At 43.4% G+C, this 25,775-nt stretch overlaps 1 protein-coding gene across 8 annotated transcripts in view; it reads right to left on the minus strand.

The window, feature by feature from the left end:
• The window catches only part of SEMA6D (semaphorin 6D), a 55,286-nt gene extending 29,786 nt beyond the window's left edge, over positions 1-25,500 (minus strand). For 7 of the 8 annotated variants that reach the window (XM_030318259.1, XM_030318261.1, XM_030318257.1 and 4 more), the window contains exon 1: positions 24,295-24,548. The gene's annotated coding sequence lies outside the window, so the exon portion shown is untranslated. Of the gene's footprint in view, positions 1-24,294; positions 24,549-25,436 lie in introns of those variants that run through there. The other variant, XM_030318252.1, reaches the window with a different exon arrangement.
• Between the last annotated feature and the right edge of the window lie 275 nt (positions 25,501-25,775).

A 25,775-nucleotide genomic window follows, 5' to 3' on the forward strand; every position in this document is an offset into this window, starting at 1 on the left:
GAATTTTTCCTATAGCACTGATGTTGCCTAGGATACAAAGTGCAAGTACTCCCTCTGAATCCCGGGGACTGGGGAGCGCTGTGATCACTGCCTCTGACGTGTAACGCCAAACCACAGACAGGCTTCGCAGTACAAACTGATGGGCTGAACATGGAATGAGTCTCCACTGGCATGTATGAATGGGGATGGGGCATTCTGATGGTGTACCAGATGCAACGGCAGAGGGTAAATTTTTTCCCTCACTGTCACGTGGCTTTGAGAAATACTAGCTTTAAGTGCTGTCTCTAGCTTCTTTGGATCCGGGGATCAGGTGGTGCAAGCCCTCCCACAGGTCAACAGATCACTTCCAATGTCTTTAAATTTCATGATATACTTGTGGGAAGCTTAGCTCACATACACCCAGAAGCCCTAGGTCTCTTCAACTCTCTCTGTCCCCACATGTACTTCACAGCTGACAAAGGTATTTCATTAACTTCTGTGTGTGAGAACAGCCCCCAGGTCTCAGGGATATTCATCCTACTCCAGGGACTGGGCCAATGAAGCTTTCACTTTTATTGTGTTTTATGCTTTTAAAACAAAAATGCCTTGTCTATTTTGGTCCTTAAAGGCTTAGGACAGAAATGATTACCTCCACTGAATTTCATGTCAGCTTCATGAGGACACAAGTTACGTCTGTTCTGTTCTTGGCTTTTATCTTTATAACCACCATGGTATCTGGTACCAGATACCTACTCACAGAATGTTTACCGAGTCAGTGCATGAATTTCCACCACACAGATGAGAAGTTAAAGAACTGCTTGAGGTTAGGCTGTTAAAAAGAGGCTTCTGGATCATCTGTCTCCGGGTCTGTTGCTCTTTCTATCACCTCAGTGGCTAATCTCAGAGAGGCTCAAAATGGAATTGCATAGACAAACACAAAAACTAGGTTCCACAGCGACATTCAGCAGTGACCTTACAAATTCGAGGCCTAAGAGGGAGCAGTGGGCAGCATTTGGATGATGGCTCTCTTAGCCATGCACATTCTGGGTGTATGGAGTCACCCAATTCCAAAATGAGCCTGCTTCCCCTGCCTCGCTGCCTTTGCATGTGCTGTGCCTGCCACTTGGAATGTCTTTCCTATCTTTTCCTCACCAACTCCTAATCAGAAGTCACTTTCCACCAAGATTTTCCCTTTCCTGCCTTCTGCCACCAAAATCTGAGCTCGCCTTTGTTAGAACACATACCACACAATGTTAGGCTTCCTCATTTTCTCAGCTTCCTTTCTTTTCCCCAGCCCCACGCTGTAAGCATCTTGAGTTCAGGGACTGCCTCTTATATCCATAAATAAATTCCTAAAAAGTGGTTGGGATACAGGTTTTTAATAGTTGCTTGTTGAATGAATTGTTGTGTGCAACCCTGTACCTTATCAAAAAAAAAAAAAAAGTTTAAAAATCTCCAAAGAGCACTTTTCCCACTAATGATGAGCCGGTAGCAATGGTCACCCATATGCACCAGTAATGAACACACACTGGCATGAAATTATGCGGCTGTGTGTGTGGAAGGCACTCGTGCTCATAGCTGCTGAATGTGACCACAGTAAGACACGGGCTCCTGCTGATGTTGTGATTGCTGCAATTGCGTAGATAAATACACAGGAGTTACAACGCTCCAGTAATATTATCTGGCCCATTTTCTACAATGACCTGAGCCTTGGACCTGGGGCTGCAAATTCCATCCCAGCCATATAGGAAGTGGAAGCACCCTGGGAAGGTACACACACACACACACACACACACACACACACACACACAGTGTTGCTTACCACATGCAAACAGGCTGAACATTACAGAAGAAAGATTGACGGAAATTAGTCTAATTACTTTTGGAGAGAAAAGTGTGGCTGACTTTCCTTTTCACCACTTACCCTTATTACAGACTTGCAGCTCCTTGGTAAAAATAATTATAAAACCAGGAAGGTGGAAGGTTTGGGGGTCTTTTATGTAAAGGATACAGGGACAAAGAGGGGTTATAAAAAGCATAGGCAAAGAACTCTACCAGGACTGAGGGAAAGCAAACAGGAGGGACCTGTAGGGTTCTTCCCAAGTTGTGTCTCTTCCAAGCTGGGGAGAGAGGGAATGCTGCCTCTTTCCTGTTGCACATGCTGAAGGTCCCAGAGAGCCTTCAGGGTAGTGGGGACCCAAGAAGAGGAGGCCATTAACACAGGCACAATCCTCACCCCAATGTGGGTGGGGAGACCACTTTTCAGAGGCATTCTGATCAAAGGTTCCCAGGCCCTAAGCTGTATCTCAAAAGAGCCTGTACCACCTTCTCTGCTTCCTGTGTCTTTCTGAGCCCCCAACCTTCCAAGGCGGGGGAGGAAACAAGGGTGCTGTGGAGCACCTGAGGGCTGGACAGCAGGGGCCCCAGCAGCGTGGGCTTCCGTGCCCTCCCACGCTCCCAGGCCAGCTCTGTCACCTCTTCTGAGATGAGATTAGGGAGCATTGCTGCTGAGTGCCTCGCCACAGTTTTTTAAAGGGACAAGTGAGAAAATGGAAGTAAAAATACTTTGTAGACTGTAAAGGTGCTATACAAGTGTGAAGAAGTAGTATTATTATCGGTGCTTTATTTAGTTGCAGTCTGCATCAGCACGGTATACTGACATCGCTTACGCTTTGGCTCAAATCAATATGAACATTCCTCATTCCACAGATGCAGCTGCTCCTCGAGTGGCCGGCCTTCGGGGCCTCCTGCCCTTTGCTCCTGCTGTTCTCTGGACCTAGAATGCCTTCCGAGTGAGGATGCTCTGACTGGCAAGTTCCTAATCATCCCTTAGGGCCCATCACCGGTTCGGGCCGCTTTCCATCTCTCTCTAGTCTCCTTTCACAACACCCCATCCATTTCAACTATGGATTTGCCATGGTGGGTAGCACTGGCCACCTTCTTGCTCCCTTTCTGATTAGACTGTGAGTTCCTGGAAGCAGGATGTAGGACTTCTTAGTGGAAATAAGCTCGTATGCCAGTACATGAGATATTGCCCACGCCCGCCCCACTAAGAGAGCAAAGGTGGCCATCGATAACATACTCCTTCGGTTTACAGGCGACGCGCCTGGGGTCCTGTGTAATCTGCACAAGCTGGAGGCTGGAGAAGTGGAGGCCGTAATGATCATGACAAGCCATGACAAGCCATGAATGCTAAGGAGGCAAGAGACATTGTGCTCAGCGCCCCCTAAGGATGCTGGTGCTATTTCTCCAAATTTGCAGATGAGGAAATAAAGAGGCAGTCGGCCTTCAGTCCCAAAACTAAATAGCGGGGCTTAAGTCAGTTTGACTCCAATGTCTGTGGTCTTAATCACTACACCAGGAAAAGGTACGGCAGAAGAAATGGACAGGAGAGGAGAGAAGAGGCATTTGTAATTTGCTAAGAAAAGAAAAATACCTATCTTTAGCTTGATTTTATCATTGTTGTTTTAAGATATGGATTGCATTATTTCCCTTGCATCCCTTCTTTCAGCCTGATGACATAGCAGGTAATGGTAGCAAATAAAGGTTCTGTGAAAAACATAAAATAGTAAGAGGACTTTCATGCAGGACGAGAGCCAAGATCCTGCCTCCCTAAGTCTTGGGAGCTGGCTTCCACCTCTTCCCCCTGTCTCCACCGTTGAAGCAGTGAGAGGCCACTTCCCTACTATCCTTGACATAATCAGCAGTCTTTCAGTTGTTTCCAAGGATGCCACAGCAGGGATGCAGCAGGGACCCGCCTCCGGGGCCAGGGAACCTCCCTGTTCGGGTGCTCTTGTGTACGCATAGACTAGGGTGGAAGGCCTGATGGAAGGTGGAAGGCCTCTTTGCTCCCGGGTCCTTCAAAGCTCAAGAAAGCCTCGCTTGGGAACCTGTTCCTTTACATGTCTGGCAGGCCAGGCGGAGCAGATGTGAGGGGGAGGCACGCGGCAAGGTAGTCTCTGCCTCTAGAGAGCTTGTCCGCTTTTCAAGTTTCTGTCTTCAAGGACCAATAAGAGGACATCAAAGGGGAAGTTCTCACCCACCTCCCACTTCAGCCCCATAAAATGGCTGGAAATGCGCTGTCACTGCATGGAACCCAAGGAAAGAGCAACGGGATGATGGTCCATCTTTTCACCACTCCTGAGAAGAAATCCTCTTATACAATCCAACGAGGAAACACATTTGAAAAATATTCTGGCTCCACCACCCACTAGATGTGTGACCTTGGAAAAATTACTTAACCTTGCATCTCTGAAAAATAGAAAATGGTTCCACTTATCCTAAAGGATTGTTCTGAGGGTTGTAGGCTTAATATACAGCAAACCTTTAGAACTGCCTGGTGAATAAGCACAGTGAGTACTAGCTATTAGCATGGTTATTGCTGTTGGTATTATTATTAGCATCACTCTGTTTTCTCTCTGCTCTGTTCCCTGCCCTGTGATAATCTAATCTTTTCTGCATATAAACTCTAGAGATTTCAGTTCCAAATTCTCCCTTGTAATATTCTTTGGAAGACTGGACAAAGAAACTGACTTCAAATAATTTCCCTTTTCGTGGTACTAGTAATGGAAACACCTAAGTCAACCACTCAGCAATCAGGCAAGATCCTCATAAAGATGGCTGTCGGCACATTAGAAGTTAAGCATTTTGCCAGTATAAATGCACCAAATATATTTAATGTCATTATTCTTCTGGAGACACATCACACACTCAAGCCCATCTCTAATATCTATCTTAATAGAAAAGAGCCCTGACAACCGATGATTAATAGCACTGAGACCTGGCTTCCTGAAGAAGGCTGTGTAATAGAAGGAATACTGCTAGATTCCCAGTAGCAGAAATGTTAGTCCAAGAGATGCTGGGCTGAATTCCTTGTGGGAAAGGTAAATGGCGTCAATGGAGATCTCACTCCTGAGGAATTCTGAAAAGTAGGGAGTGGGAATTACTGCTACAATACATCCCAGGCCGTGATGTTCCAAGTATCTAGATTTTCAACCTCTCAAAGGGTTAGAAATTCTGTATAGCAGTTTAAAAACATGGCAACCAAATATTTTTACACTGTTCCCATTTAGAAGTGGAGATATATATATATATCCTCCCCTTGAATCTGGCATATGACTACTTGAATAATGGAATATGCTGGAAGTGATGTGCCAGTTTCTGGGCCCAGGACGTGATAAATGGGCACCTTCCACTTCCGATTTCTTCAGATACTTGATGTTGACCAGTCACCATTATATAAGGAGGCTCAAGCTGCTCGTGGAGAAGGCCCCTATAATGAGGAACTCAGGCCAGTCCTTGCTGAACTCTCTGCTGAAGAGCAACACCACTGGGCCCCATGTGAATGGGCTGTCTCAGAACTGGATCCTACAGCCCCTGGTTGAGCCATCCCAGACGATCCTACGTGGAGCAGAATAGTGTCTTCCAAAAAGCAGATCCATGAGTCAAATAAATGATTTTTTTTTTTTTTAGTCAATGCTGTGCCTGACGTGGGGCTGGGACTCATGACCCCGAGATCGAGAGGAGAATGCTCCACCGACCGAGCCAGCCAGGTGCTCCTTGATTGTTTTTGTTTTAAACACCTGGTTTTGAGGCGGTTTCTAATGCAGCTAGATAATTTGTAGACTCCATGTCTAGGTGAGAATCCCTTCCTGGATCTTTTCTAGGTATTCTATCTTGAAATATTGCTTTCTTTGCTTTCTCCTCTTAGACCAGCAAAAGACTCAAATTAGCTAGCTGTCAGATATATTGCAGAAGATACTGCTGGCGGTATTGCAGAAACAGAGGGAGCCTTTGGTCAGAATGCAGATGCCATGACAATTCCTCAGCAGCAATTTTCAGATTGTTTTTCTATGTGTCAAGCAGTACAAAACTTGTCCCTAAGATGTTTTGTCCCAGTCTCTTAAGATAATGTCTTCTTGTTATTAATCATAGAAAAGCAAATTAAATCAGTGAGGTACTATCTTAAATTAGCTTTTTTTTTTTTTTTTTTTGAAAAAAGGATACTATTTAATGCTAGTGAAGCTGGGATTGCAATATATCTCAATCAATATATTGCACATAGCAGGGTAACTTAGTACAACTATTTAGAAAAAACTAACCTTTGACTCAGTAATTTTACCTCTAATGATTTATCCTAAGTAAATAATCTAAAGAAGGAAAAATAAAGAAACTTAATCGAGGAAGATGCTCACTGTAGTCTTATTCATCACGGTGAAAAAACTGGAAGCAGGTTAAATTTCTAAACATGGAGAAGAAATTATATCAAAAGTATATTACATCAGCCTTGTGGAATATTATGCAACCATTAAGATGACAGTAAGGAAGACCAGCAATCCTTGGGTTATGATGTAATAATACTAAGTGGGGAAAGAATCAGAATATAAAACTGTAAATCTACTGGCTACAACTTTATAAAGACACAGATACATATAAAGCAAATATTAAAATGGAAAAGATAAAGAAGGTAGTTCATATAATAGCTTGTATCAGCATTTTTGCCTTTTAAAAACAAAACTTTGTATTTTTTTAATATTTAAAGAAGGTGGGATGGAGAGACGAGCCATTAAACAAATTAAAATTACCCTCCAACTCAATTAAGCAGTTAATTGACCATTGTGGTCAAGATGGTTATTGCCCTTCTGTTGAATAAAACCAAGAACTGATACTTGGATCCCATGAAGAACAGCTTATTTTAGGCAGTGACTTCCTAGAGAATAAGTCCTCTAACATTTTGTATCATATTTATACTCTGGGTGTTCAGTCAGAGAAAATGGAGGTAATTCAGAAATCGAAGTTAAATTAGCACATTATAATTTTGGCTTTGTTCCTCTCCCCTCCCAACCTTCTACTTTTCCCTTCCTAGACTTTCAAAATATAAACTGCCAAAATAAAACCAGCAACAACAGTTTCTATTTTTAGAGTGAACTTTAATCCAATTTTCACAAAGATCCATGCCAATTCAAAATCACTGCTCTTCTCTTGGTGCTAGTAATACAGTGATTGCCTTTTGCATTAAAAATTAAGAATTACAGTCACACAGGAGAAAGAAAACTTGGCTTCGACTTCTTAGTGGTCAAATGTACACCAGCAAAAGCAAGTGGAAAACTGATTGCCATCGAGTACTTGGATATTTAAAGCCAAAACCATTTTTACCCCAACGGTTCAAACACTGGCATTACGGTCTCCTTTCTCGACTCTAAAATCACGCACAGGGAAGTGGAGAAGGAAGACCTGGCTCATTCAAATCCCAAATTTCCACTTAAAGCCCTGTGAGTGGAGTGGCAGGAAGTAAGGACACTTTCTCTGCCAGCTTTCTTGCTCACTGTGTAGTCATCACCTTCCTTCACCGTGATCCAACCAAGTGACAATCTAAGCGTTAGATTAACTTTCATTTGAATGTGTAGCAAAACATTAAGTACATGTTTTTATAAACTAATTTCCAAGCAGAACTGTTTATATATTTTACCTTAGAGATAAGTGGCTGCTGGAACACTGAATCTATTTCAGAATTTCGTCACACTGAGCCATTTTTCTTAGTCATAAAAAAAATACCACAGCAGATAAGGATAATTCTGTACCTCTGTCACTAGCTGTTAGAGCAACAAGAAGTCAGACTTCAGCTCTCTCTACAGCCCTTTTCAAATCAGCCCACTCAATGCTAATGCAAATGTAAACACATCATTCCACCAACCATTAGGACTGAAGAAATCTCTTGGGAGCTAAAATGTGAGCTCCCATTTGGTTCCAAGGCTTCTAAGTGAAGCACTCTATTGCACACAGTAAAATAGGCACAAGTCAAGATGTTTTCCACCAGGAGAAAATAAAATTAAATAAGGTTAAGTTAAATTAGAGTAAGTACATAAATACACAACCCCCTAACTGGATACATTTTTGGAGGCCTAAAGACATGATAGTTGTAGCTCTTGAACGTAGAAAAATTACCTCTCTCTCTCTCTCTCACATACACACACAAACGCCCTGAACTATTTCAGTTGTTTAAAAGAATCTACATTAACACCTCTTGATCAAGGCCAAAGGAAAAAATTCCTTAAAATTTAAGTGATGAAATCCATAGCACTAAGCATCGTGGCTTTGATCTTAATTGGCTCCTGCTAGTCTTACACCAGAGTTGTTTGCAGGCTTTTAACCCTGCAGACGGACCCCATCTCTTTGCTCAAACAGGCCAACAGCGTGCCTATGAAGTGGAGAAGCCCACTTGATGATGCAAACATTTAGGTGGGTTATTAGACACACTTGGAGCATCAACTTGTCTTGTGATTTAAAATTTACTAAAGTAGAAGGTGGCTTCCGGTAGAACTGAAGGTGTATCTCAAAACAAGGACGCTGAATCTCAGTTAATTTAGAGGCTGTTTTTCTCTGAAATGTCTTTACTCACTGCAATTTGCTGGTGACCTCAACTTGATGAAAAATAAACACACAAACAGGAGTGCATCTTAAGTCTGTGCTTGCCATTAAATAGCTGTAAGTTTTTTTTTAAGTTTTTTTTTAATGTTTATTTATTTTTGAGACAGAGAGAGACAGAGCATGAAAGGGGGAGGGTCAGAAAGAGAGGGAGACACAGAATCCGAAACAGGCTCCAGGCTCTGAGCTGTCAGCACAGAGCCCGACGCAGGGCTCGAACTCACGGACCACGAGATCATGACCTAAGCTGAAGTCGGACGCTCAACCGACTGAGCCACCCAGGCGCCCCAAATAGCTGTAAGTTTTAATACAGGATTTGTAACTGTGCTCTCAGAGATGTCAGGATGACTGAAGCAGAAGATATCTTGGTTCTCACACTAAGGAAATGTAGATTCCATAGCGGTACCTTATTTTTTACACCTTGGGGAGACCGAGTCTGTGCAGACATCCAGGCCACCCTGAGTATGGTGGTACCTTTCTAACAGTTAACACTGAGTGTCAGACTACATGGTATATACCCTGAGCTGGTATTCACTTGGTATCACGTTGTGGAGTCTGTTTTAATTGGTCAGTACCCATGCCAGAGGGCTGGCTAAATATTTTGGCTATCACCCTGCAATATACGAAACTTCTTGGATAGTAAATTAGAAAATTCTCAAGGATGCCGGCATCTATACATTAGAATTTTAAGGCCTTAGATATAGATTTCTTTTTAAGTGCAGCCAAAGTACTGGAGTTAGTTAAGTCTCCTCTGGGATATCAGCATAAAAATCTAGAGAGAGGAAAGGACAGATCCAAATGAAATGAGCAGAATAATGCCCATCTGAATGAATTTGATTTTATGTTGTAAAACCACCCAAAAGCTTGTAGGCCTAGTCTAGAGGTCAAAGGTTTCAGCTATAGAGCTCAAATTCTCAACAGGAGTTGTGATTTCCACTTTGTGTTTCTTTTGCTTCCATAATCCCCATGTCTTAATATGAAGTCTTGAGAGTGTAATCATCACAATTACAACCCAAATGCAGGCCTGACATAATTTTATACTAGTATTTTAGTCTACTGAAGTGTGAGGATTGCCAGCAGTGACCCTGGAGGCCATGTCTATTCTGCCTTAGTTTACAACTGAAAGGACCAAGGCCCAGGGAAATTACATGGTTTGTCTGAGTAGATGATGCAGCGGGAACTCAGAGCCAGAGCCCAGGACTCTTTACAACTCATGTCCGTCTACTCAGATCAATACAAAACAAATGCCATTGTTGAAAAGCAGCCATCAGGACAGGCTACATGATCTGCAGGGGCCAGTCCGGTGCAAAATGAAAACATGGAGGTCCTTATTAAAAATTTTATTTTTTTATGAATTTTAAGATGGCTACAGCAGAGTGTTGTTGGCATGGGGCCAAGTGTGACTGCACAGGTAACACACCCAGGAAACTGACCCTGGGTACAGTTACTTGTTTACTGGACTTGGACTCATGGAAGGCAAAAGGGAAGAAAGGCTCTTTGAATGCTGAAAATGCTCCAAAATTATCTGTCATGTGGGGAAGTGAATGAGTGAATAAGGAAATGAGGGAAGGAATGCATCTTGGAGACTACGGCTAAGACTCAGCGTCAGGCTGAGTTAATACAGCAAGTCACTGCGAGTGCTTGGTCCATTATTTAAGTGTCACAATTCATAATCTGAAAATACCGCATAACGTAATAAACCTTCCCAGTCCCAATACAGATAACTTGCCAGATCTATGTCCAGGACGTGAATGGCAATGCACCCAGGTGGTGGCATTACCGTGCTATTATGTGCTCGACAAACGCCAACTTCCTACCAGGATGGTTTTGGCTTTTTTTCTCTTTCTGCTTTTAGAAGTAGCCGTCCAGATATATTTTATGGAACCTACCCATGCGCAAAATCTGCAAGCCCTTCAGATATGAATATTTCATACATTGCCAGGCATCTTTGATTTAAAAACAATAGTAATAACAATAAGACTACTACAGTATATTGAGTTTTTATTATGTCAGATATCATGTCAAGTGCTTTGAATATATTTCCTCCTGAAGAAGACCCTATAACATCTCTCTATGAGGTAGATATATTACCCTGATCTTCCAGTGAGGAAAACAAGGCTCTGAGAGGCTGAGTGGTGGAATCAGAATTTGACCTTAGACTATTTGGATTCCTGGAGACTCACTGTTCTTTGAAAGGAAAATAGTGCAGGTTGGATATGCCGAGAAGAGCAGAACAGGAGCTACTGCTTGACCTGAAAGAATGAGACTTTTATTTGATAAGGCCTGAGTGAAGTTTCACTTTGGTGAACAGAAATGAAAATCTAGGCGGTTAATTTTCAGCTTACTACAAAGGCAGATCAGTTGTACAAAGGCAGGTAAAGGAGGAGCCTCCTTGCCCACATTTTATGGGGCCTTAGGACTGATTTATTGCAGGACTATACCGGGAAAAGAGGTGAACAGTACAGAGTGAAAGGAGGCTCAGAGCCAAGCTAAGATTTCCACTCAGGTGGTTTGTAGTATATTTGTTTCATTAAGGGACAAGAAAGATTAAAAAAAAAAAAGTGGGTAACTTTCCTCAGTAGATACAGATTTACAATGTGTAACAGAAACACGTGAAACTTGACAGAGATTTAGGGGCTAATGGTTTTTCCAAGTAGGAACCATAAGAAAATGTGAGTTTAAAATCATGAAATGTCTCAGAATTGAAGAAAATATAGTTAGTGTTTTTGTATCTACCTCTCAAGTGATAAGGGTGCCTTCATAATTATGGCTTGTATTTATTATGACATTTCAAAGTGGCAAGGGTATCTTACTTCTTATTTAAAACAACCTACGGGGGAAAATAAAGGAAAAATGTGGAAGCATAGCAAAAGCAAATTCATTTTTTTATTAAAAATGTTTAATGTTTATTTTTGAGAGAGAGAGAGACAGACAGACAGAGGGTGTTAACTATGAATGGGAGAGGGGCAGAGAGAGAGGGAGACACAGCAGGCTCCAGGCTCTGAGCTGTCAGCACAAAGCCTGACATGGGCTTGAGCTCAAGAGCTGTGAGATCATGAATTGAGCTGAAGGCAGACACTAAACTGACTAAACCACTCAGATGCCCCTTAAATTCATTGTGTATATGTTCTGTCCACATTTTGTAGCATTGTCCTCTGGTGTCATATCTTTTATAATTTTTAATTGCCAGACTGGTTAAATAAAAAAATCTGCTTTAGATATGCAAAATTTTCAAATAATGGCAGAAAAATATTTTTTGGCCAAACACCAAAGTTTTATAGATTGAGCACACTCATGAATATGTTTATGTAATAGACCCTGTGTGTACACATTATGCATATATAACAATGTATACATACAAACACAGTTTGTAACAAAATGCTGATTCTGTTCACGTGTCTGTAGATAAGAAAGTCTTCCCCATCTAAGTCCATTGCAGTGGACCCATCCCCCTGCCCAAGACTACTTTGGGCTTCAGCCATGAAAAGGTGTCAATGATTCTATCCACAGAGACCAAGGAGAAATGTGTTACTAGGAAAGGTTTCTTAGTTAGACTTAGTCTCTTGATCTGTTGGATACTCACATAGAATGTGCCAGTTTTATTGGGAATATGAAAAGAGCTCACCAAGGACAAGATGACAGGCTGAGAATGGCAGAGAACACAGAAAGCACCTGAGTCTTTGATGACATTATTGAACCAAAGAAGTTACCAGTCCTGGAGCCACTCCGTCTCATGACTTCTTATAATGCAACTTAATATACACATGTCCTCATTGTTGAGGCAACTTTGAGTTGGATTTTCTGTTACTGGTTGCCAAACCCAACATGACTAACACCTATTATGTTCTAAGGACTCTTCTGGCCAATTTCCATGCAATATCTCTAATTGATTTCACATCTCTAAGCTAAGTGATATTTTCTCCACTTAACACAAAAGGAAACTAGGAATTAGAGAAACTAATGATATACCCAATTACTCACATCTAGTTAGCAGATAGGGCAGGATTCCAACCCTAGTCTGCGTGACTTTGAAAGTTATCATTTAAAATCTCTGTATGTGTTTGTGTACATGTGTGGTGATGTTCCATTTTTATACACATCCGTGTTTATATACCTATGGTGAGGGTGTTATCTGTAGCGGCACAATCATTTATCACGTTTTGGAGTCTGAAATGTTAAAACGCTGAACATAAACATGTTTCACATAAAACGTTACACACAGGCATTACTGAGGGAATATGCAACAAAAGAAAGCAAATGGCAAGAACTGGGAAAAGTAATCATTACTAGGTTTTCTTTCCCATTGGGAGTTACTTATTTTCCTTCTCATGGGTCAGATAATTCAAGCTCTGTTCTCGGGGCTAGCTGAGACATCAACATCACGCCAGATGACATCTGCACTAAATACTTATCAACCTATATGGATACCATTAGTGACCATGAGTGTTGCAAGGGAGATATGTGTCCCTAAAGAAAATACTGAATCAAAGACGGCAAATTTGCTGTAAAGGGGCTGCCATTCACCATACCCTTTTCACAGAAGATTTTACTAATCAGTCAAGGCTTTCCTTTTCTCTCTGACCTTGGATGCAGTCTCACAAATTTCTACAACGCAAGCTGCAACAGCCACTACCAACCCGTCAGGTTTGGCTCTCTACTTTGAAACTCATTTGCCCTATCTGTCCTACATGTTCAATGGGGGATGGCTCTTCAGGGATGTAACTGAAATTACAGGGAAATTGTGCAATGGTAGTTTATCAACCCCTGAGAGCTGAATGAGTGAAATTACTGCTAACTGAAAATACTATCTATGTATTCCTGAAAATTGAGTCTAAAAACTATATTAGCGGCGATGAAGTTTAAGTGATCCCAAAAGAAAAGAGCAAAGTGTTGTAAAATATAAATGGTGATAATAAATTTGAAAGTTGGACTATCTGTGTGTCTGTCTCTTTTTGCGGACACATTTTTAGAATGTGTCTCTTTACGAAGTGAATTCAAATTTTTAAAATTTTTTTTTAATGTTTATTTATTTTTGAGACAGAGAGAGACAGAGCATGAATGGGAGAGGGGCAGAGAGAGAGAGGGAGACACAGAATCGGAAGCAGGCTCCAGGCTCTGAGCCATCAGCCCAGAGCCTGATGCGGGGCTCGAACTCATGAACCATGAGATCGTGACCTGAGCTGAAGTCGGACGCTCAACCGACTGAGCCACCCAGGCGCCCCTCAAATTTTTAAAAATAACCAATAGATTTGATCCTACTACCAAGGTAATTAAAATATGAAAGTTAATATAGCATTAAGGAGTCCTGCTACTAGAAAGAATCTTGGAGATTCTCTAGACTCTGTGCTGCCCATTTCTACTTCACTTTGTTCTAATGAGAGAACTAAGGGCAGCAAGGCCAGTGCCTTGCCCATAGATGTCTGGTAAACCCATTAAAACACCCTCCTTACAATCCTCCAAAATTGTCCTCTAGTCCCCTAAATTCTTCTTCTTTATTCAATCATCCCATGGAAGACACCTTGATTCAGGGACTCTGTAAATGCAGTTAATCGGGTAAATAATACTGAAACTCACACAAAATAAATGAAAGACTATGTATAGTACGCTTAGTACAAAGTAGGACATGAAGATCAGTATGGTTAACTTTTGTTTTGTTACTACGATAATGATTATTTTTAAAAGCCCCCAATTGATTATTCTAAAAGTAACAGGGCCCTCCTGAGCACTTATGTTCTATGACTTTACTGTTTCTTCCATTGATTGACTTAAGAAGGTTTCATAGTGAGTGGCTGAGATGGTGGGCTTTGAAGTCAGACAGGCTTGGGCATGAATTCTGACTGCCTCTGCCATCTCCTAGTGAGGTACTGAACTGTGGCAGACAGAATATTGTCCCAACCTCTCCCCAAAGACGTCCACACCCTGATCCCTGGAACCTGTGAAGAGGCTGCTTTACCCAGCAAGAGGGATTTTGTATATGTGATTAAGCAAAGGATCTTAAAAGAGGGAGATTTTCCTGGATTATCTGGGCGGGCCCAATGTAATCAGAAGGGTCCTTAAAAGATGGAAGGGGGAGGCATACATCCAAGAAAGAGATGTGCCCATAGAAGGAGAAGTCGGAGTCAGGGATGGCTGGCTTTGAAGGTGGAGGAAGGGACCACAAGTGAAGAAATGAAGGCAGCCTCTAGAAGGTGGAAAAGACAAGGAAATGGCTTCTCCCCTAGAGCCTGCCGAAGAAACACAGTCCTGCTTTAGCCCAGTGAAACCCATCTGGGCCTTCTCACCTCCAGAACTGTGAGGTAATACAGTTGTGTTATTGTAAGCATCTAAATTTGTAATCATTTGTTATAACAGCAATAGGAGTCTAACTGATGCTCCTCGAGCATCTGTGTCCTGATCTATAAAATGGGAATAAAAAATAATGTGCCCCAAAGGGCTGATGTGATGATTACATTAAGAGAATATAAATAAAACACTTCAGTGCTTGGCAGATTAAAAACTCAAAGAATGTACACTGTGATTATGCATTTGATATCATCATGTAGATTAGGGATTTACATATTGCTGATTATAATAAATGGTGATTCCACAAAATGTAATTCATTTTATCATAATAATACCTTACACAGGAGCAGCATTTAGCTGGCTTTTATGGAACACATTCACCTCTGATGTCTTATGTGATGCTTATTATAATTGTGAGTCCACAGAGGAGGAGACTGAGGGTCCGAGGGGACAGTGCTTTCTTCAGTCACTCAGAGAGCACTCTGTTGGCCACAGGTCATCTGATTCCAAACATAGTACACTCCCAATCTCATCATGTGGTTTACAGAAATACACAGTCATGGTATGCAGAATCCTCACATGAAACAAAAATGATGAAGCCAAAGGATGGTGGGGTTATTCATCACATACCAGCCCATTTCCCATATGATCTCGCCCAGCGCAGTTTTCACTAGGGCCTCCAGCCCCAGCTCTCCAGTGCAGCCTGAGTAGTCTCTCTAATGCATCTAGTCAATTGTGCAAAGCACAGGGGAAAAAATTCCATCCTGACCGCAGCAGGCAATCACCTTATGCCCTGAAGCATGAAGTTTGATTACCCTTATCTCAGTTTATCATTAAATCAAAAACTGTTGCTATGAATACTGGCCTAGGACTCCATTTATGAAATGATATAGGCCAGTCAGCAGAAATAAGTGAGTGCCCTTTTTTTTTCTTAATTTCTGCTCACTGTGAAGTTGGTTTTTTTTTTTTTGCCAACTAGGGGGAAAAAAGCCTCTTTAGCTTTGAGCAGATTTTATAACTTTCTTCACTCTTTCATGAGCTAGCTGGGATGCCTCTGGCTCATCACCATTCTTCCCGTGCTGTAGGGGAGAGGTTTCAGATCTGCTACCTAGTGGCCTGCCAACACTAGACTTGAAGTCTAGCACTTTGTCGGGGTGGGGATCCATGTTCTGGCCACACCACAGCATCATTTCCCAAAGCACGGTCAAGGGCCTGCAGGGTGCGAGTCACCTGAGATGTTGGTTGCAAACAGACTCCAGACCCAGCAGAACAGAGCTCCTAGTGCTGGGGCCCTGGGAATCTGCATTTTAACCATGTGAGATTCTGATGAGAGGACCACTGGTAGAGATCGAAGATGTGGGTAATGACAGGAATAGTCTGGGACTGTGCCTAGATTTTCGGGGTGTTATTCAGCTTTTCATCAGCCCAGGGGGCAACCAGCACAGAACACATACCAATCATCTGTATCGGCCTTCAAAACAATCAACAGTAGAAGCCAGATTTCTGCCATCATGAATCTGAAATGATTGACATCAGGGTCAGGGATATGCAACCAGGCATCAAGGTCTGGGTTAAATCTCCAGGCTGCTGGACCTCCCCAGCCAAACTCTCCTTTCCAGTCTGGCTGAATTTGTAGCAAGTATGGTGCATGAGGGTAGAGGGTAGCTGGTTGTGAAACTGGCCTCAAGGTCTCTATATATCAGTTAAGAGATATGATAAAGTCACCTATGAAGAGACAGCACAGGATAAGGGCTAAAAGCATGGGCTCTGGAGCCAGACTGCATTTACTTTTGTTTAACAGACACTGACGTATATATAGCACTCACTACCTGCCAAGCGCTATTCTAACTGCTGTTCAACTATTAATTCATTTAGGTCTCACAACAACCCTTCCAGGTGGGGACTACCAACATCAGCCACCTTTTATGTGGTGACACCGAGGCTCAGAGAGGTCAAATAATTTGCTCAAGATCACAGCTGATCAGTCACACAGCCAGGACTCACAGCCAGGACTCACACCCGACAGGCTGGCTCCAGAGTTCAAGGTGTTAAACACCCTGCTATGCTCTTTCTCATGGATCTAAGTCCCCTGGGGTTTGACCCTAGGAAAATTACTTAACCTCCCCGACTTCAGTTTCCTTCAGTTTCCTGTATAAAACTAGGATATTATTAATAATCATACCTCCCTCAACGAACGCTGATCAAATCATTTAGTATATGCACTTAAAAGTGTATCAGGCACGCAGTAAGCACTCAGTAGATGCTAGCTCGAGGTTACCTATCAGTCCTATACTCTCAGGGGTAGCCTGAGGATTAAATTAGATAACATATTTAGAGTGCTGGGCACAGCGCCATGGCACACAGTAAGCGCTAGCTCCTATTATTAGCGCAGTTGAGCCAGGCCAGTTTATTTTAGGTCCTGTCTGGAAGGCAACTGTGCTTTTTATGCAGGGGGAGGCAGCGTGTCCTTGGCTTCAAAAAATAACTGGGTGGGAGCCAGACTAATTATTTGACTGAACAGGTTCTTTGCTTTATGTCACTGGAATATTCCTGAAAAGTTCCTGATATTGAACTTGTATATGCTTAATCCTTTTTCCCCATTGACCTATTTTATAATTTCTGATTGATCTTTCATTGGCAGTGATTCTTTAGACCTAAGTCTTCTCTCAGACTGTCTGTCACGTAACTATTAGCTTGTAAAAGACTTAAATGTACCAAGGAAAACTGAACCGCTGGAACAATTCTTGGCAAAGTAATTGGCTTAATCATTCCCTAATGTAATTGTTTTCATTTTATTTTTCCTTTATTATGCGTTCTAATAAGCATGCTTATACTATACTGAATGACCCGTCTTTCTTTCCATGAAGCTTAGCACCTCCACCATTAAACTTAACTGTGGTTAAGTGGTTTGATTACAATTTATGTTAACTTGAGGGGTTAACGATGGCTTGGAAACCCTCATACCCAACAGCCTATCTTGGAGTAGGGCTGTGCATAGGAGAAGGGAGGTGGGGAGGGAGCTGGAAAGGTGGGGTTGTGGGCAGCCACTGATGGGGCTGAGTTTATCTTGAAAGTTCAGACCCAGAAAGTGGAGCTGAAACACCAGGGTCTCTGGAGGATGAGATTTTCCAAAAGGAAGCATTAGTAACTTTCCAAATTGTTCACTGCTACGTTTTCATTTTATTGGGAAAAAACTGTCAGCTCCAACCTCATTTTTTGCAGAGTTTACCAGGCATGATAGGCTACATCTGCAGTGTAATAAAATGTTAAACTCGATAGACACATTTACTAAGATATTTGTTGCATATCACTCGCTGTGCTACCTTTCAGGGATGAACAGGCAATCCAGCCTCATGGGACCTGCAGGGTGGACTGAGCACCTAGAGTCCAGCTCATGCTATTTCTACTCTCTTCAGCTTCCTCTCTCCATATCCCCCTTTCCCATCTCCAATCCTCCTCATAGATGTACGCAATCTATTCCTGATAGAGTCTATGTCTAGAGTTATTTCAGGTTAAAAAAGATGAAACCAATGAGGCAGGAGCCTTCTAGTTTGGCTCTGCTACACAACCCCGTGGGGGGAACCATCTTGAGGCAAAAATCGTATTTTCCCTTGCAATGTTCTCGTGCAACACTGAACCAGTTGGCAGTTGATATGGAGTTTTTAGCACTGATCACAGAGCAGTCTACTGAATCGCCACAAGATTGATCCCATTCATTCTGATGGCTTAAGCTGCGGGGCCATCTGCTGAATGGCTAAGAGGAGTAGACCAGAGATACTCAATAAATATTTGTGGATTGCCTGGTAAACTGCCTCTTCACACCTGAAAGACAAGTCTGTGCTAGGTTATAACTCAAATGTGGACAACTGATCTAGATCCCCGCCCCCACCCTCACCCCAGGGCCTTTGCCTAAGCTGTTCTCTATGCTTGGAATGCCCTCCCTCTCACCACCTCCCCCACTGCCCCTCACAGTCCACCTGTCCAAATCCCACCTAGTTCAAGGACCAGCTCAAATATCAGTGGCTCCATAAAGCTTTCCCTGACTACCCTAGCCAGAAATAACTTCTCACTCCTCTCAATTTCCATAGGTCTGTGTGCATGTTTTCTGGCACTTACAATGCTCGCCATTTTATTTTGGCTAATGTGTTCACCTCGTCTTTTCTATACCACTCAATAAGACCCTTGAGCTCTGGAACTCTGTGTCAGTTCCTCTTTGAACCATTTCCCCACCCTGGCACCTACTTTGTCAGAGCAGACACTTGGTAAAAGATGACTGAATGAACAAATGGTTACCCCAGCAATGACAAAAACAGAAACAACTGCAACATTCTTTATTTCTTCTTCTGCCCCTCCTTCTCCTCCTCCCTCTCCTCCTTCTGTAGCTTTTAAACATCTATTTACTTGATCTACCAATTACCCAGGGGAGGAGGTTTGGGGACTTACTGATAGGTGTAGACAACTCTGCAGACCAAAAAAGCTTCCAGAGACCCCTATAATGACAAGTGGTGCCTAGGCCAACGCAGACGCAGGGGGGAGTCAGTCTCTGGTCTGCTGACAGCCGGCTCCTGGGAATGGAAGTGTTATTTTCTCAAAGAGCTTCATCTGCTCTGGTTCATATGTGCCAGTTCTTCGTCTGAGTAGAAATTCCTGACTTTATTTTTAAATACAGACTCCAGTAATAGGCTAAGTAATTGCAGATCTTCCCGAGGCCTTATTATACATGTACCAACATACTGAACTTCTTAAAACCCGTATTTCTTTCCCATAAATATATGTTGAACACCTTAAATTTCAGCATTCTGTGTAGTGGTAATGTGTATTTGTTGTTCTCCCTCCCATAGGAATCCTGAATAAGAAAAAAAAAGGGGGCAACCAGAGAAATGCTGAGGCACCAGTGAAAATTTCTCAACAATGTGTCTGATTACTCGTATAGGTAAAAGGACTCTCCTGCAGCCATAAGTAAGAAAAATGCGTATTACAATATAATACATAGTCAAGCTTCAATAATACACTTTCCATCCTGGTGCCACTAATGCGTGAACAGCTGCACCTCTCACTGTCTTTGCTGATGGGGCCCATAAATACTCCTGGGAAATGGGACAGGGATACATAATGGATCTTCACCTGCCAAGATCAGGGAAATGAATGTCAATTGCACCCTGATGCAGACTCACTTTTTTGGTGGAGAGTGATGAATATTGCCATTTGTCCTATGCCACTGTAATCTTGGACAGGAAAGCCTACCATGGAGAAAAATGGCGGGAGAAGAAGATGCTGTTCTAGGACACTTGAAAAGAAGAGTGTCATAATTATTTGGCCACCAGGAATAAAAGTGAAAGAAGAGTACAACAATATGATTTAGTTTAGAGCAAGGTTAAAATTTAAGAGGATAGCCACACTGCACATATAATTTCATTCAGAGTAAAATTCTCCCTCAAAGTAGGACTTTTTTGTTGAAAACAAAAGTCAGAAATATCAGGGAGTCACAAAATAGTAGCGTGGTCCATGTTCCCAGAAACAATTCAGTGTCGTGACTAAAGGGTGTGGGCTGACATGTGAGGCAGACCTAAGTTCATATCCCGACTCTACCTCCTACCTCCCTGCTGTACAGCCTCAGGAAAATGACCTGACTTCTCAGGTCCCTGAGTTTTCTTTTTAGATAAAGCAGTGATAATAATAACAGAGCCCACATAGTGCAGTTGATTGAAGGTTACACAATGTAATTAAGATCAAGACTAACAGTAAGTGGTAGGTATTATGGTTGTTGCTGTTTTTCCCCTTCCCCTTTCTCTATCACCTTCATCACCGTCATATCATCCCAGCTGATCTGTGGCTGATTTCAGTAGCAAATATCAGGGAGAGAAGCGAGAAGACTATCCTGACCAAAATACCAGGCAGTCTCCCCCTCTCACATCAAACTCTAAAAGCAGTACCTCCAATTATAAAAGTTGGTTTTTAAAGTTTTGCAACATAACTTAACAAACGTATCCACCTCCTGTCACTCTTGTTTTATCAAACAATTACTGCTGTAACGGGTTATCTTCTTAGAAAAAAGAAGAAAACCAAAAAAAAAAAAAAAGGGTGATAGAAAGCACTGGGTTCTATTAGACATGGGCCCCAGATTTAGTTACATCACATGCTCTTTGGGAAAAGGGAGGAAGCAATGACATGTTCAGTTCTCCAAAGAACTTTGACAAAGTCCTTTTCTGTTTTCTGTCATTTGGAGTCACGGGCCAAAGGCTACTTTCATTCTGTTCTTCCCTTTTTCCAAAAGACTGCATTCTGACGGTGAATGAAGAATGGTGTCTGAAAGCCTTCTAATTCTGTAATTCTGGTGCTGTAATTGTATGGAGCCCATAGAGGCTTTACTCTGGGCCGTACCAGGCTGTGGCACGTCCTCGCTCACGTGGAGCGCACCGTTGCAAGTCAGCAGAGTCTTACTGCAGGTGTGTGCCCAGAACTGGACGAGGGGCCCAGCACAGGTTGCCAAACAATGGAAACTTCCCGTTCTGGGTGTTAACTTTAGTTACCACAGCCAGACAATGCTGCCAGTGGTGTGGAAGAAAAAATTGCTGTAGCCAGCTGTGCTGTTCACAGTCGGATGGATTCTGTGTAGCTCCAAATGGTGATGGAGCCAGCAGCCTGTTGTAGCCAAGGACAGGATGATGGATGATCTACACACTGTGTCCAAGTAGAGAGAATGGCAGAAGTTCACTTCAGGGTTGTTAAAATGCTAATCTGGGTGAGCTAACAAAAGCTTAATAGAAATGAAAAGTTTGAGAAATAAGTCCACCTCATGTGGTATCTATGTGGACCACTGATTTGATCGCCCTTGGTTACATAAATGGTCGCTTTTCAAAGCAAGGACATTTCCTAGTTTTCCTGTTGGACGAGGGGAAGTAGAAGTGGCCCCACTTGTATCAGCTGCACGTATTAGCTGTTGTCAGGTCTGAGGACAAAAAAGTCCGCCCAAGAACAGCCACCTCAACTGAAGAGGGTTCTGATATGCTTAACACAGTCCTATGAATTTTATTCTCTGTATGTGTCATGGGAACAAATCAAAGAGCACTTTTTTCCCCCCGAACGAGAAGTAGGCAGCCGTTCATGAAATAAGCAGCAACCTAAGACACTGGCTTTGGTAGATTTCAATGCTCAGTCTCCATTCACATGAGTTCTCCTGCTCTAATGACAGTTTCAACTCGCGAACTACACTAACAGGATGTTGAATTCTTAGTGTGAATCTTTAGGATTAAACAACATGGTTCAAAAAATGATGCATATTTACATTTCTTGCCAAGGGATCCATTTTGCCATTCTCTATTTCTTTGCATTCTTACTTAAGTTGAACATACAGAAACATGTCTGCCTCACCTGGTGTTGACACATTGGCTAGCACAGCTCCTTGCAAATGACAGGTACTCAATAAACACCGACTGGCTGGCATACCCCGAGTACCTCTTGCTTCCTCTAGAAATGAACCTAGAATATGCAGCCTTAAAGTCTATTAATTGAAATAAAAGGTAATATTTTATCCTGCAATATGCGAGGGAGGGAGTTCACCTCCTACGGTGACACCAATAATGGTTAGGCACTCAGCCAGGCTCCTAAGTCTGTGTAAAATGCATCAGAAGGGTAAAAAATGACCCCATTTCAGATGCATTTTTCACTCTTTGTATCTTAGTGAAACTCACATGCAAGAACAATGACTAAGCTAATTACCAGCGTTCATTATGATGGAGCAGCAAGAAGTGAAGAACTTCTCCAGTTTCAAGAAGTCCTTAACAATGATGGGCATCTTTGTGAACCAAAGCTCTGGTTCCTGCTTACTTGCCTGTGTGCCTTTCAAGCACTAGAAACCACCACACAAGGATGCAGGGGCCCGGTTACCCAGAGCACAGTTACTGGACAGATCCTTCCTGCGCTGCAAGCGGCCAGTGAACTGAAGTCCACCGGATTTCTAAGTTGCCCTCACTCTAAGGGACTAATAGGTTTACATCACAGGCATCTTTCAAATCCATCAAACCAGGGGAGACATGACCAGATGGTGCTATTAGTGGGCACCAAAAAAACCCACCAAAAAAACCAAAAAACAAACAAAAACAAAGAAAAAAAAACGAAAGAAAGAGAGAAGACAGAAAGAAAAAAAAAAGGAAGAGGGCAGAATGCCCACAAATCGAAATCAAACTGGAGTTAACCAGATGTTTAGTGATGGAGAAGTCACGATATTCCTGGCATACTGTCCTGCATCACAGAAATGTTCCTCAAAAAAGGTAATCTATGTAGCATCTCTGGTAGAAGCGATGACCGGTAGCAATATTCTGCAGAATCCAGTAAGAAACAGTAACTGGCTGTTAATCTAACTAAACGTGCTAATGGAAGAAAATGGTTTGCTAAACAACACATTTTGGAGATCCTAGGGTTATTTACTTAACTGTCTTTCTGACAGCACAAGCCAGGGACCTAAATCAAAGCACAGACACTAACTATAAAAAACAAAACCCAGCTATGGCTTAAGGTAAATAGTTTATTTACCTTAAGATGTTTTAAATGCATGATAATCTGGGGCCAAATCTCAGAGTTTACTTGGCAACTTCTATTTATCTAAGCCGGGTAAATGTTTGTGTAATATTTGTCAGCCTGACAGAATATGCCTGTCACTCACTATGTTCAACAGAACTACATACAACTTAATTTCCCGAGTTAGACACCTAAGAGAGCAATAGGATTTTTTAACAACTTGAACAGACCAGCATCAAAACCTATTGTTTAAACTACCAAAAGGACAGTGAAATCCTCACCTTGAACTGTCTGAGGTTTTTCTCAGTTCTATAAGGAAGAAACCTGGAAAAATTTCTCCAAACAAGTATTTCTCCTATTCCGAGGAACAGAGACGAAAACAGTTTAGAAAAAAAGTGTTAAACCTTTCCCTAGGACTTTAGCCTTGAAATAAACACAATAATCCACTTTACTACTCCAAAGGACAAGCAGAGGGAAGGACAGTCCTTAAAAAAGCACCTAGACTTTTTTACTGCAGACTTAAGATTCTTAGTACCCAGAAGTTCTTAGGAAAATTACCCCAGACCTTTCTTTTCCCAAGTAACTGGAAACACTACCGTTATTTTAAAGAGAAAGCAGCCGTCCATAGTGGTGGGCATGAGGTCCAATTACTGTTTACAAAGTCTATATATCTATAATAACAATCTACTGTCCCTTCTGTGAAAGTCACCCGCCTGAGACTGGTGAGGGCAACTGGGGTTGCTGACTGGTCACCTCAGAAACAGAGTACTACCCTCAGCTCCTTTAATGCCTTAATTAATACTGCTACTTCATTTTCCTCTAGTTCCATGACATTCAGCTCTTTACAAGTTCGGTATTTAAACAATCACCTGACAGAGGAGGTCCTGAGAGTCGACTTAGTAGAAGAAATTCTTAAAACCCAGTTCTCATCCACACCAAGTCTTTTATGACCTTTTATTTCAATCCAACACTTACACACGACAGAGCAAGCTTTAAGCCCTTCGAAATTACCCAAGGCGGCTGCTGTATCAGTTTCTGCAGACTAGGAACAAACATCATCGCTGTCAAGACGGGAAATAAAAGTTTCCCTACCTTCCTCCTCACCATCCCCCTGCCGACGCGAGCGGCGGCTCCCTCCCGGCTGCAGGACGCCTCTCGCTGCCGGAGAAGGGGCTCATGCAAAATTGACTCTTCCTTATTTGTTTCCATCCATAATTGATGGGTAGATGAGAACGTCACACATCTCAGCGCTGGGCTCTTGCCGCCTGGCGGAGACCCTATCCAAGACGCTTCCGTAAATCATTTCCAGCCGTAGAACAAAGCACGGAAAGTTGCGGGGGAGAGTGGCCGGCAGAAGAAACCGGGGCGCCGGGTGGGCGGTGGGGGGTGGGCTGTGGGCAGCTCCGGGCCCCAGCGCCCGCCCGCGGCGCGCTCTGCCAGCAGGGGGAGAGGGCGGGTGGGAAGTGGCTGCCCTCCGGACTGCAGCCCGGGGGGCTGGGTGGCTGGGGGGCTGGAGGGGCAGAAGACCCGAGCCCCCGCCCCCGCCCCCAGGCGCTGCCGGGGGCCGTCCGAGCCCGGGGCGCACTGACAGGTAGCGGGCTTCCGCGGTGAGCCGCTAGGGTCTCGGTGCCAGCGCTGCGCCCCCTCTACGGGCGCAGGCGAATGCTCGCGGGTCCCCTCCTAGCCTTGCGGGCGCTGCGCGACCCCGATGGTCCCGGCGTCGGCTTCGGGGCCGGCGGGCGGAAGGGGGCGGCCGAGTCCGCAGCCGGCTCTTCGGCCTCGGCGCGGCTCCCGCCCGGGCTGGAGACGCCGTGCCCAAGCACCCGAGCAGCCCGGGTTCCCACTGATAGCGTGCGGGGGAGCGCCGAGCCGGCACTGCCTGGCAAGAAACTTTTACTTGCCCCCCTCCTTCCGCCCTTTTTTTTGTTCCCGGGTGGGGGGTGCACAGTGGAGGGGGTCTCCAAGTCCACGTGCCCCTCCCCCTAGGCCTCCCCCATTGCCAGTTTTGACGGGTCCGCCAAACCTCTCCAGCCCGCTGCGCGTCCGCAGGCGGACAGAGCTGCTGGCAATAGAAATCAACTCTCCAGTGACAACACACACGCGCGCGCGCGCACACACACACACACACACACACACACACACACACACAAACAGGCTGCGATTCGGGCTCTGAGGATCTGGGTCCGATCCCCACCAGGAGCCCAGAGCATTAGCAGATTACAAGATGGTCTTACCTCATGGGGGGTCGGCTGGTAACAATTAAAAAAAAAAAAAGGGAAAAAAGAAAAAAAGAGGAAAAAAAGCAGCTTGTCACGCGCAGGGAAAAAAGAAAATAAAAGAAAAAATATATATCCCTCTCTCTCTTTGGGTCTTGGCTTCCTCGATATGATCCTGCAACTCGCCACCACCAGTCCTTGCAGCAGCGACAGCAGCAGCAGCAGCAGCAGCAGCGGGACGGAGCGGGAGCAAAACAAATCGAGGCAAGGCAAATGGTGTAATTCGATCCATCTCCAAGTCAATCCATCAGGCGAGCTGGAGCTGGTTCCCTCCCCGCACTAGGCGGCTCGCGGCGC

The sequence above is a fragment of the Lynx canadensis genome, chromosome B3 (genome assembly GCF_007474595.2).
Source record: "Lynx canadensis isolate LIC74 chromosome B3, mLynCan4.pri.v2, whole genome shotgun sequence".
Lineage (NCBI taxonomy): Eukaryota > Metazoa > Chordata > Mammalia > Carnivora > Felidae > Lynx > Lynx canadensis.